The following is a 13,011-nucleotide window of genomic DNA, read 5'->3' as shown; positions in this document are numbered from 1 at the left end:
TTATTTTAGCCGAGTGGCTAAATGTTATAGAAGTCCATTTAAAAGTCCAGCATGGCCCAAATGATCCTTATAGGTCCAATGCATCTCCTTCTCTCTCATTGACTTTATTTTTTTGTTTCATCTGTTTTATGATTTAACTTGTATGTATACATTGATAATATAAAAAAACTTTATAATGTCAATATATTCGCATTTATTGTAGCGAATTACGTATCTTATTTTTCAGGTTACTAATCTTACTTGATATAAAATTGAATTTGATTTCATATCGATCAACATTGATTTTGTTGGACACTCTAGCTAAGCAATTCTTTTTAGCAAAATGTCTTACTTATTATCACAACCAAATATGAAATTCTTGTAAGGAGTTCACTCCTCCACTAATTCATTCTTTTTTTTACTTCTAATTTTCTCCCCAAAAAGAAATTAGATCAATATGTTTGAAAATTTAATTTTAATGCCAGATAAAATGACCAGGTTGAAGTGCCAAACTTTTGCTTTAATCTCTCCAATTGCATAGAAGCTTGTCATTAGTTGATTGTCCTCGAATCAAAATTATTTCATTTGATTTGATTTGTATTTTCAACAAAGATTTCCTTAAAATTTACATCGTTTTACACAGAAAATTTTAATTTTTCCACTCTAGCCTTGTTAAAAAATATATCATGCCACAATAAATAAATGAGAAAATCTTCATTTGATTCCCTTTTTCTCTAATAATCTGTAAAATCATATCTTTAAACCTTCAAAGCAAAATCTCCATTGATCTTGTCAATGGATAAATGCCAAAGAAAATAATCTCCTGTAGATTACCCCCTAACACCCGCATAATAAGGAGATTTGAAATTGATTAGTAGCTAATAAAAAAATACACTTAACAACTGTAATATTTAGCTTCCCACACAGTCCAACGTGTTAGAAAATTATAAAACCGTCTAGAATTGTTTGAAAAATTGATCTTCCATGCCTTATTACAGTGTATCTGGTCTTCCAAATGTCATAATTTAACAAATCCATTTGACCAAATTAAGCCTGATTTTCTTCAAAATTAATTTGCTTTTTATTCTATGTAGATTCTATTTATTCGAGCATCTTCAGAAATGTCTTTATGAAAATCAATGCTCTCACCGGTCCAAAATAATTGAGGTTTTAAACTTGGGCACATGGATTAAGGAATTCACTTAATTCTAAAATTAAGAGGTGTACCTAAAATACCCTTAATTATGAGGAGTTTTGAAACTATAACAAGCATTAAATTTGTTCAGGGGCTTTGAAACTATAACAAACATTAAATTTGTTCATTGAATTAAGAACGTGTCAAGGGTAAATATGAAAAAAGAATAAAATACCTTCTTGATAGACTAAAACCTCAATTTTTTGGACCAACTTTTAGAGGCTAAATCCTCAATTATTTTGGACCAGATGGAGTATTTAATTAAGGCTTAATGATGAGCAAGTGACCAATAAATGAATTTAATTGTGTCTAACAATTACCAGTGCAGTGGGTTTAGTTTTGGATTACTTAATTGATTGACATTTTTACATGGTCTTACTTAGGAGAGTTTGTACTTAGTAAAATGTAATCTTTAATACATTTTATAATTTGTATTATAGCTTAAGTATTCTCACCAAACTTTTAGTCTAGTCACAGTTGGTTAATTATGTATCACGCAAAACGAAAGAAGAAAAGAATTAGGACACTTGTACTAAAGAATCTAAAAGAATCAATAAAATAAGCACAGAATAACCAATTATTACTAATGTGTTAGCTAAGATTTGAATCCTAATTTGATTACAATTCAGTAGATCAAGAAACAATCTTTACCATCTCGATAATAGTATATTATGAACTGGCATTATTTGTTTTCTTTTTATGCATTGAAAACAGCAATTTGCCTATTGACAGCCTATTTTGCTTCATCATACAAAAGATGTACTACTATGGACAACTAGTGAGTTAATTAGATGGCTTCAAAATGTTTATCTACTTAATTAATTTTAATTGGATTTCAAAGAAAACACAAGTTGAAGTATAAAGCCCCATCCCTCACAACAAATTAAAATGACAACTTTATTGTTGGTTGTTCATACAAGTGGACTTTAATTGAGCAGCTGGAAGTATTGGAACCAAAGAAAGAAGAAAAAAAAAAGACCAAGTTGAGGAAACTATCTTGAGAATTTAAATGTTTGGAGCAGTAGAAGATATAGTTCTTTTAAAGGGAATAGTACAAAAATAATGAGTTATAATTTGAAAATAAGAAAATAATTTTATCATTTTTTTTGTATTTTTTTTTTGTTGATCTCTACGTCTTAACATAAAAAATCTCTCGTAAAATGAGTTATATGCCTACGAGATCTTTAGTTTTTTAGTCAGACGGCTAAAATAATTTCATCCGCTAATAATTATCTGCGGTGTTTTAAGATTATAAATTTTAAGAGAAAATCTGTATCTTTTAAATTTCGGGAACACCTTCACATAAAATTGAAGAAAAGTAATTTATTATTTCTTGGCTATGCTCTTCTTTCTTGCCACTTGTGGTTTGGTATTTATGTTCATTTTATTTTCTCTCTTTATCTCAGCAAATTAAATACAACATCGTCTGGGTTCAAGGGATGTTTTCAATGTAAGCACCAACTTGTTTGAAACAATATCAGGGAATATTTTGATTGATTGGTATTCGTCGTAATATATAGAGTTTTTTTTCTTCTTTTTCTTGTTATTTCTTTTCCATTGAATGAGGAAAGTATAATTCAGAGTTAGAAGTATCATATATTCAATTCTTAGTATGGTGCTACTTTGTTCTGGAAACTTTGATAAGTAGTTTATGGCACCTAAATAGTTGCCAATGACAGTACCCTGACCTATGAGTCCGGAACCAAAAAACCACTTTGAATCAAAATACCCTAATAAAAAAAAAAGTTACAAAACTACCTTTAGCGCAGTAATTTACTGTGCTAAAGCAGTTCACGGAGACGGAGCCGTTAACTGCTTTAGCGCAGTATTTTACTGCGTTATAGAAGCTGTTAAAAAAAAAATCTATAACGCAGTAAAATACTGCGTTATAGAAACAGTACCAAAAAAAAATAAAAAAAATTGGCCAACTTTATTTTTTGCAACACTTAGTGTTTTTTTCCATACTTTGACCAATGATTAGTCGTGTGTCAAGACTCCGAAACGTCAATATTTTATATAGAACCTGATATTTTTTTTCTGTGTACAATAACGTAGGCTCAATACATCAAAGATACGTAAACGTTCAGATCGTCATTTTAGGGGTTGAAAAGGTGCCCGAAGTAAGTTTTGTTTGTAAACTTTAGGTTTAAGTGTTATATATACATAGACGTCCATTTTTGTTTGAAGACTTGTTGTCATTAGCTTAAAGTTTTTTATTTTTAGGATTTAGATTTAAGTGTGTTATTTTTTAAAGCGTAACTTGATTTCGAATATATGCGGTTTTTTGCGCTCGGACGTCCGATTTACGCATTTTTTTTTTTTTTGCAACATATTCGAAAGCAAGTTACGCATTAAAAAATAACACACTTAAGGAACTTAGTGTTTTTTTCCATAAAAAGATCGCAACATCTTATTTTAATAAATCTTTTCTTTGCAGCACTTAGTGTTTTCTTCATACTTTGACCAACGATTAGTCGTGTGTCAAGACTCTGAAACGTCAATATTTTATATAGAACCTGATATTGTTTCTGCGTACAATAATGTAGGTTCAATACATCAAGGATACGTAGACGTTCGGACAGTCATTTTAGGGGTTGAAAAGGTATCTGAAGTAAGTTTTGTTTGAAAACTTTAGGGTGTTTTATTTTTTAAGATTTTGATTTAAGCGTGTTACTTTTTAATCAAGACATAACTTTATTTTGAATATAAATATAATTCTAAAAAATATAGGGAGAAAAACTAGTTGTAAAATGGTCAAACTTTAGATGGTCATAACTTTGCGCTCGGATGTCCGTTTTAAGCGTTTTGTTTTTGAACTTGTGTATTTTTTGAGATCTATGAGGACAAACTACCGCAAGGAGGTTTGGCCGAGACGATTTTAAAAAAAAAACACCTTTTATCCCATTCAATTTCAATTTTCCCCCAAATTGGCTTGAAATTTTCAGTTTTATTTACTTATAAGATGATGATACGCAATAGATTTCAACGTAAAAATCCCGGGGTAATGTAGCTGTGAATGTCAATTTCACTTCTGCGGTTTCAATTTTTGAAAATAAAGCAAACTAATTTTCCCGACATATAAAGTTGACTAAAATAACCTTACAGTCAAACACTAAGTTTTTTCAAACAAAACTTACTTCGGGCACCTTTTCAACCCCTAAAATGACGATCCAAACGTATACGTATCCTTGATGTATTGAGCCTACATTATTGTACGCAGAAAAAAAATATCAGGTTCTATATAAAATATTGACGTTTCGGAGTCTTGACACACGACTAATCGTTGGTCAAAGTATGAAAAACCACACTAAGTGTCACAAAAAAAAAATTGCCAAATTTTTTATTTTTTTTAGTGCTCGCTATTTTACTGCGCTATACAAAAAAAAAAAAAAAAACTTTAGCGCAGTAAAATACTGCGCTAAAGGAGTTAAAAACCTTTTGGCAATGACTTTATTTTCAATAAATCTAAACCCTAAAAATAAAAAACCTTAAGCTAATGACAACGAGTTTTCAAACAAAAATGGACGTCTATGTATATAGAACACTTAAACCTAAAGTTTACAAATAAAACTTACTTCGGGCACCTTTTCAACCTCTAAAATGACGATCCGAACGTTTACGTATCCTTGATGTATTGAGCCTACATTATTGTATGCAGAAAAAAAATATCAGGTTCTATATAAAATATTGACGTTTCGGAGTCTTGACACACGACTAATCGTTGGTCAAAGTATGAAAAAACACACTAAGTGTTGCAAAAAAAAAAAAAAATTGCCAATTTTTTTTGGTATTGTTTCTATAACGTAGTATTTTACTGCGTTATAGATTTTTTTTTTTTTAACTGCTTCTATAACGTAGTAAAATACTGCGCTAAAGCAGTTAGCGGCTCCTTCTCCGTGAACTGCTTTAGCGCAGTAAAGTAACATTTTCTTCCGGAGTGTTGCCGAGTCAGAGTATATATGTTATGATTCCTGATTGATGTTAGAGACTTTGCAGACCGAGTCACGTGTGTGAGTCGTCAGTCTTGTAAGCGGCTCTACAAGCTGATGTACCATTTTGCGTTATGTTACAAATTTCCATATGATTACAGATTTTACTTGACTTGAGAACGACGAAAAGAATGTTTCTGAAAGCCTTTACTATGTATTTCATTTTTATTTGATTTAAGAGTCCAAAGAGATTATGTGTGTAGTAAGAGTCAACGGGTTCGCTCGGCCCTAAATAAGGGTCGGGTGCCCATCATGCCCTACCAAGGTTAGGGTGTGACAAATTGGTATCAGAGTAGTTCGTCCTAGGGGTTGTCTGCAAAGTCGTGTCTAGTAGAGTCCTGTTTATGGTGTGAAGCGCGCCACATTTATAAACAGGAGGCTACGGGGCATCTAGGTTGGTTACTCTTCTTTGAACTCTAAGATCGTGCGATAGATCCAAGTCATAGGAAGTGAGTTTCTTTATACTAACCTTTGATTTCAACAGAAGCACAATATCGACGGGAGAAGGTGAGTGGTGATATGGGAAGTCACAGAGGTAAGTCACTTCGTTGGGGTTACGTTATCAGAATGTATATTTATGATAATGGATCGGTCGACATAGAGGTAAACCAGTGTAAGTACAAGTAGAGGAATTGATTAAATGTATCTCTTGATGATGAGTTCAGTCATAAGGTTGTGAATTGGATAATTGAATGAATCAGTACAAAGGTAAGCAATGGCACGAAGGATGCATGTCGGGTAAGGTAAGAATATTGCATGTATGATAGAGGTGTAAAGCTGACGAATGAAAAGGAAAGGTAAACAAGAAGATATAACAAGGCAGATCGTTAACGGATCAGGTACACCTCGAGGTATGATATATAAACCCTTATTGGAATTTTCTATGTATATGCATTTGCTGTAAAGTATTATTTAATAAAGGCGAGCGGAAACTCAAAGAGGCCGAGTATTTATAAGTAATGGTGACCAAGGTGTGTTCGCTATTATTGGGAATCTAGAAGTCTAGGACAGAAAGTAGTCATATATACAGATGAAAGGTGGGTATTGAGAATTAAAAAGACCAAAATAATAATTGTGTAATCGGAAGAGTAAGAGACTCTTTCTAATTCGGAGGGAGATACGTTACGAGAGTGTTTTGGAATCCATTAAGGCTTCAACCTGCTCCAGATTATGTTATGAGGATCAGGTGGTGAGGTGGATGCGATTATACCAGCACTAATGCAGCGGATTACATCAGAGTTTCAAGGTTAAGCGTGCTGAGGCGAGAGAAATTTTAGGATGGGTGACCCCCTGGGAAGTGTATTAAAAGTTCTCTAAATTTTAGACGTAAGAGAAAAGTGAGAAGCTAAAGTAGTCTAAGGGGAATTAGAGTGTGCGGAGTGATTGGAAACCTAAAGCGGTCGCGGACGATGAGGCGGACTAGACCGGTGAAGAAAAAGAAGGTGCACCACAGTTCTAGAATTAGGTGAGTTTGAGTACGTTTGGAAATACCTTGTAAGCGAGGCGTTAAAAAATGTGTATATATATATATATATATATGAATGCGTATGATATCCTATACATGGCTATATCAGCGGGTATATGTTTCCCGACCACCGGCATTGCGGTATATTGAAGGCATTGGTCGAATCGGGTGATAAAGTTCAAGCGACAAAAGAACGTTAATAGGTAGGCTGATGTTATCGTCATCACAAGCTAAAACTGCAAAGTCCTAAGGTAAAGGAAATTGGAAAAGAAAGAAAGTGAATAAATGAAAGGTAAGGAGATCAAAATGTCGGAAAAAGTGAAAAGGTAAGAAACATGAGTGAGTAAGGCCTCCAAGAGAGACGACAGGCAAAGCACAGGACACGAGACCATTCGGGTAAAAATTCGAAGGTAGGCGTGTAAAAAGGATTAAAGTGTGGTAGTATGGAACACAAAGAGGAATGTGTGGGGGCAGAGAACGAATTTCAATCAGTGGGATTAAGAGGATAGTGACCATGACGAGGAATGAGAAGTAAGAGAAGGAATGGTTAGACCGCGCGAAGATGTTAAGAGATTTCCAACCCTTGAAAGGTATATAAAGGGATAAGTGTGTGGTCAAATTAACACGGTCGTATCGGACATAGAGAAGTTCTCCAAAAGGATGACTTAAGAATAGAACAGATTTGCACGTTTAAAGGGACATTTCACGAACTTCAGAGCCAATACTACAAATAACAAGAGAAGAAAGGTACTCGAGGAGGAATAGACCCAAGGAAGGTTAAGGATGAAAGTAGGAAAGGTATACTAATGGGTTGGTCGAAGGAAGAGGAGAGCATTTAGGAGTGGAGTAACTGGAAATCTCTAACCGTGGAAATAAGAAGGATACTTTAACTAAATGACGGTAGCAAATCGATTACTCATCGAGAAAAGAACGAGGATGGTGAGTTGACACAATTGATTAGAAAATCAGTGATATGAGGCAAGAACTTCCGTAAAGACCGAGAGGTTCGATTGTAAAGGAAATAGAATGAAATGTAAGAAACGTGCATGGAGGAGAAGACAAACTTGGCCGTGGTATCAAAAAGATAAACAAAGGATTGATTTGGATGGATAACTACAAGGGAAATGCGACGAGTCTATTAGTAAAATGAAGTAACAGCGTGACAGGGACAGGGGCATAGAATACTAAGGTTTGTAATGAATGTGAATAACTTGGTAAGACAACTTATGTGGTAAGAGTAATAGGGTCAATTAGAAAGAGTTACGGGTTAAGTAAGCTTACTCCACGAGCTTTATTATATTTTATAAGCAGTGTTACGAATGAGATCAAGAAATGCTACTCTATAGAGTTGATTATGATTGGGATATAATGAAAACGTAGCAAGAACTACAATACAAAGTAAGTAAAGTACAGCGAGGAAACGACTAAAGAGGTTTGCAATGGCGGGACTGATAGCAAGCATGATGAAAGGGGAAGTCAACTCGAAAAGAAGAGAAAAGTGAAATTGGACTAAATTCAGGTATATTATGAAACAGACATAGGAAAGGAGGCATGACAAGATAATAAAGGTTTAGAAGAATCGAGGAAATAAGTTTTGTCACGCAATACGTTGTGTCCCGGGCTAGAATCCGAATCGCTCGTACCGGAGAAATTTTGTTGCAAATAAATATGTAGCAGGCATAATCCAAAAAGGTAACGGAGGAAGTGAGAAACGCCTACGAGTAACCAAGGATAAGTATCAGGACAGACGGGATTACTAAAGAAAAATCGCGACGTTGGAAGGAATGAGAGTTTTAAAAGAGGAATATTTATAGGAATCTCAACGCTTGTTAAAAAGAAGAAAGGCAATATGCCTATGGATAGCACGACAACAGTACTACCTGATATTTGGAAAACACCTCCTGTATCATGAAACCATAGGTCACCGTTTATGTATCAAATCGTGGGAGTATATGTCATAGGACCATATATGATCATCCTGACGAAATGACTAGTAAAATAGTGTGGAAACGACAATAAATATTTGAAGAAGAACGGAATCTCGTTAAATCTTTATTAGCCTCCTACTTATGAGTTATTTTGTAATGACGTCCAGATCAGAGGAGAAGAGGTTGGAGAAAAGATTCATACAAGGATTTGAAAATATTTTGAATAGTGGAATAGTATGTTGTAAGTATACTCTTGTGTCTTGAGGGATAAAAATGATGATAAGATAATATTATATACAAGAGTATAAGAAATGGTGTTGAGGATTGTGGTATAGGTCGAATTGAGTCTCGTTTGACTATAAATCCCTTAGCTACGGTATTTTCGACGCATTGAATGAGTAACCTGAGGTAAGGTAGATAATGAGAATGATCCGTCATTAGTAAGGAAGTGCTATTGCAAGCCATCTGGGCGCTACCATCGGCGGAATTATGATGACATTGTAAGGAATTAAGAAGTACGACAAAATTATTAAAAAGAAGATGAAATGATATGAATATAAAGTATCACTGGAGAAGCAAGCAATATGATGGATCTTATTGGAAAAGGGACAAATGGAGGTTACAGACAAAAGCAAGAATGAAAAGATCTGAATTCGCCGCATGATTCAAGAATCTTGGTTATTTCTCGACAAACTTCTGAATTCACCCGTAAGTTATTAACCAAATATAAGGATCAGAAACTTTCAGAGTAAACTAAAGGAAACAAATCATTAAAGAAGATGTTTGAGATGTTTTCGACATAAGTGCAAAAATTACCGTTAGTTAGCCAGGTGCCGGAAGTCTGATTGAAGAGAAGAGAAATTAATCGGGACATTTCAGTGTTAAACTAGTTAAGGCACCGCAAGGGTTAATTTGGCAGCTATAGAAAGCAGGGGACGATAGCTATGACCAGTCTTGAATTTATCTTTAAGGAAGTAAGAATAGGAGTAAGTCAACTCCAAGGAGATAAAGGCTTGGGATATATGTGCAATATAAGAAAGATACGTGGAGATCGAAGAGAACAAGAATTTCTGAATAAAAAGAAAATGAGATCGAATTAGATAAAAGTATGTGGTAAGCACGGCATGAAAGGGGCAAACAAGAATGTAAACAACGAAGACTGAAGAGACGATGAAAGCGATAAAGTATAAAGAGTTAGTGGACAAACGAATAATAAGAAAAAGGGATGACCTTGAGTTCAGGCGTACACTTTGGCCACAAAGGAAGAAGAATAGATTGCATAATTCAGATAAGTTTAGTTTTAACGAGCAAGCAAGACTGCAAGTAAGTAAAGTAGATACGGACAAATACGGGTAAGAACATCGATATCTACCTCGAAGCGAACTCTACCTCAACATTTGAGGACGAATGTTTTTAAAGGGGGGGAGGATGTTATACCCCGCGTTTTCAGAGCATGAACGTGACACGTGCTTCCTCAAAATTGACAATCATGTTGTCGCTACATAATGCAAACTCACGTTGATGGTATTATATTTCGTATTTTTGTACGTCGGATTATTCGTAAGCTGAGGTGGGGCCCACACGTCGAGATTTTTTTGGGACATGTGACAAGTTATATGAATCACATATATGAAGTTAAACACAACTCAAGAAGGACCCTTGAGCCAAATCAAAGGGGAAGCCCTCCAAACAAATAATTTTAAGTTACGTTTTTGGGTGATCTGACTTCGGGAGGCCATAACCCCATCGGTATTTGGGAATTTGGGAAAACTCCCAGAATGAAAGTTGTAGATAATTGAATTATCTTTCCAACCATAGGTCGTGGGTACATAGGCGACGTCAGGATAATGAGATACGTATGTTTTAAGGCAGAAAGGTCAGTGAGCTAGGCCCGATCCGGGCCCAACCGGGTTCGGCCCATGACCCATGCCTATTTAAGTGAAATTTCAGCCCTTTCTCCTCATTTTTCAGACCAAGAACACCAGAAAATTCTGGAAAGAGAGAGAGAAGAGCCTTGGAGAGAAGAAAAAACAATTTTGACCAAAATCTGAGCCCCGAAGCCCATGAAGAGAAAAGTGTTGTACGTTGCGTTGTCTTCAATTTGAGCTAAAATTCAACCAAGGAGGAGAGTGATAACGTGGTGTCTGCATTCTTAAGGTGTGAATAAGGTACCTTTTCATTGTTAACGAGTTTATTTAGAATTTTAACGGATTAGAACGGAGAGAATAGCCTGATAAATTCGTTTGTTGGTGCTGTGAATTATGAAACGAGATTTGAAGAAAACTTTGGATGAAAATAAATGTATTTAACTTGTAAAATGTAGAGGATGTGGTTACTGATGTTGTTAGTGTTAATTTCAGCTTCTTTATGGAAATAAAATTATTAAATAGTTATATCGCAAATTTGGTTGGTTAAGAAATTTAGAAAACAGTGCGCGGGCTGTTTTATGGCATACGTCGGTATTGGAAATGATGTTAATACTATTGGTATTGTTGTTGATGTTGTTGGTTGTTGAATTGAAATTTCGGGCTAGGCATATAAACAGGGGAAATGCTGCCCGAATTTCGGCAGAATTTAAAAGGGTTTTAATTAAAGTTTCGAGACGAACGTACGACGATGATCCTAATGATATTATGAATGATTCCATATGTGGAGTACGAGGCTGCGAATAATTCTTAAGCGAGTTGCAAGACGGGAAGTAAGTTGAAAGTCGAGAATCATCTTCCAGGTATGTAAGGCTTACCCTTTCTTTCTTTCTTTGGCATGTTCTAGAGCTAAGTAAGGTATGATACGTATTTTGGGGTAACTCTATTCTTTAATTCCGAGCTTGTTTACGATTCTTATTCACTTCTTAATATGAGTATACTTAGTATAGTCGAGCTTATTGTTTGATTGCATAACAAGCAAAGTATAAAGAGTTCTTGTTTTTAAAAGAGTTCTATAAGTATTAATGTCCCTAACTTTCGTAGACGGTCTCGGATTGCTCTAAAACGTTCGTAAAGGGTTCTGTAGTAAATGATGGTCAAAACTTTCTTATGCAAACTCGGATTGACCCGAAACGTGTTTACGATCTTTCAAGTGTCGTTTTGTGTACTTATCTATCGAGTCTTGAAAATTGATTTGTGTGCATATAGTTTCTCACTACTCTGCTCGTGAATGTCTCAATATGTCCTTCACTGAGCCCGGGCCAGGATATGTTATCGTGCGCACTCCTCTGCATTGTTCACCGAGTCCCTCAATAGAGGGCCGGGATACGTTATATGTATATACATTCTGGAGTATGATGTGTTCTGGAGTATGATGTGTTACAAAGTTATTCCCTATTCTGGAGTATGATGTGTTATGGCGCCAATGACGGGGTGGCGACCATGTTTTGTCCACCGTGTCCCATAATGGGCCGGATAGGACATATCCCATCGACATGCATGATTTGTGTTTTAAAAGTAAGCGTTTTGGTATTCTGAATAGTGTATTTACTTTCTGTACTTTTTATTTCGTTTGTGGTTCTGTTTGCTGTATTTCATGCTTTACATACTCAGTACATATTCCGTACTGACCCCCTTTCTTCGGGGGACTGCGTTTCATGCCACGCAGGTACACACTGATGAGTAGAAGACATTGCTAGAAGATGTTCCAGCGGGATTAGCGAGCTCCATTTTCTTCCGGAGTGTTGCCGAGTTAGAGTATATATGTTATGATTCCTGATTGATGTTAGAGACTTTGCAGACCGAGTCACGTGTGTGAGTCGTCAGTCTTGTAAGCGGCTCTGCAAGCCGATGTACCATTTTGCGTTATGTTACAAATTCCATATGATTACAGATTTTACTTGACTTGAGAACGACGAAAAGAATGTTTCTGAAAGCCTTTACTGTGTATTTCATTTTTATTTGATTTAAGAGTCCAAAGAGATTATGTGTGTAGTAAGAGTCAGCGGGTTCGCTCGGCCCTAAATAAGGGTCGGGTGCCCATCATGCCCTACCAAGGTTAGGGTGTGACAGGCATCCCATCAATGGGAGTCTTTTCGAATAGCTGTATGGCATCAGATATTGAGATTGTAGTAGTAATCACTTTCCTTTTAAGGGTTATTAATGGAGAAGAGATGCTTGTTGCAGAGATCAGTTTTGGGTGATTGGGTTCAATTGAGTGTTTACTATGATTATTCTTCAATATTGAGTTTGTAGTGTTCAGCTCCTTACCTGTAGTCTCTTCACCGGCCTCCAGATGTTGTATTGCAGGAAACAATTATGTTTTTGCATTAAATGTCGCCATATAATTTCTGGGTTCCTTTTATATTTTTGAAACCATTTTTTTTTTTGGAGTTCTCAATGTTGTCTTGGTCCTGTTGGGATGCTGAGAACATTCTCGGGCTTACGACCCAAATGAACGCCCAGAATGTTGGTGCTTACGCCTAGGTGAAAGCCCGGAAGGTTGGGGTGTATGTCCCACAATACTTCC

The 13,011-nt window shown here is 35.6% G+C and overlaps 1 long non-coding RNA gene across 1 annotated transcript; it reads left to right on the top strand.

The window, feature by feature from the left end:
• Positions 1 to 10,537: 10,537 nt before the first annotated feature.
• LOC132602155 (uncharacterized) lies at positions 10,538 to 12,674 on the top strand. Its single transcript, XR_009567626.1, has 2 exons — positions 10,538 to 11,999; positions 12,151 to 12,674. It is a non-coding gene; the product is annotated as an uncharacterized LOC132602155 (long non-coding RNA).
• Positions 12,675 to 13,011: the final 337 nt, after the last annotated feature.

This window comes from Lycium barbarum, chromosome 7 (assembly GCF_019175385.1).
Source record: "Lycium barbarum isolate Lr01 chromosome 7, ASM1917538v2, whole genome shotgun sequence".
Taxonomy (NCBI): Eukaryota; Viridiplantae; Streptophyta; class Magnoliopsida; order Solanales; family Solanaceae; genus Lycium; species Lycium barbarum.
The sequence above is the reverse complement of the archived record's forward strand: the minus strand, read 5'-3'. Positions and strand labels throughout refer to the sequence as shown.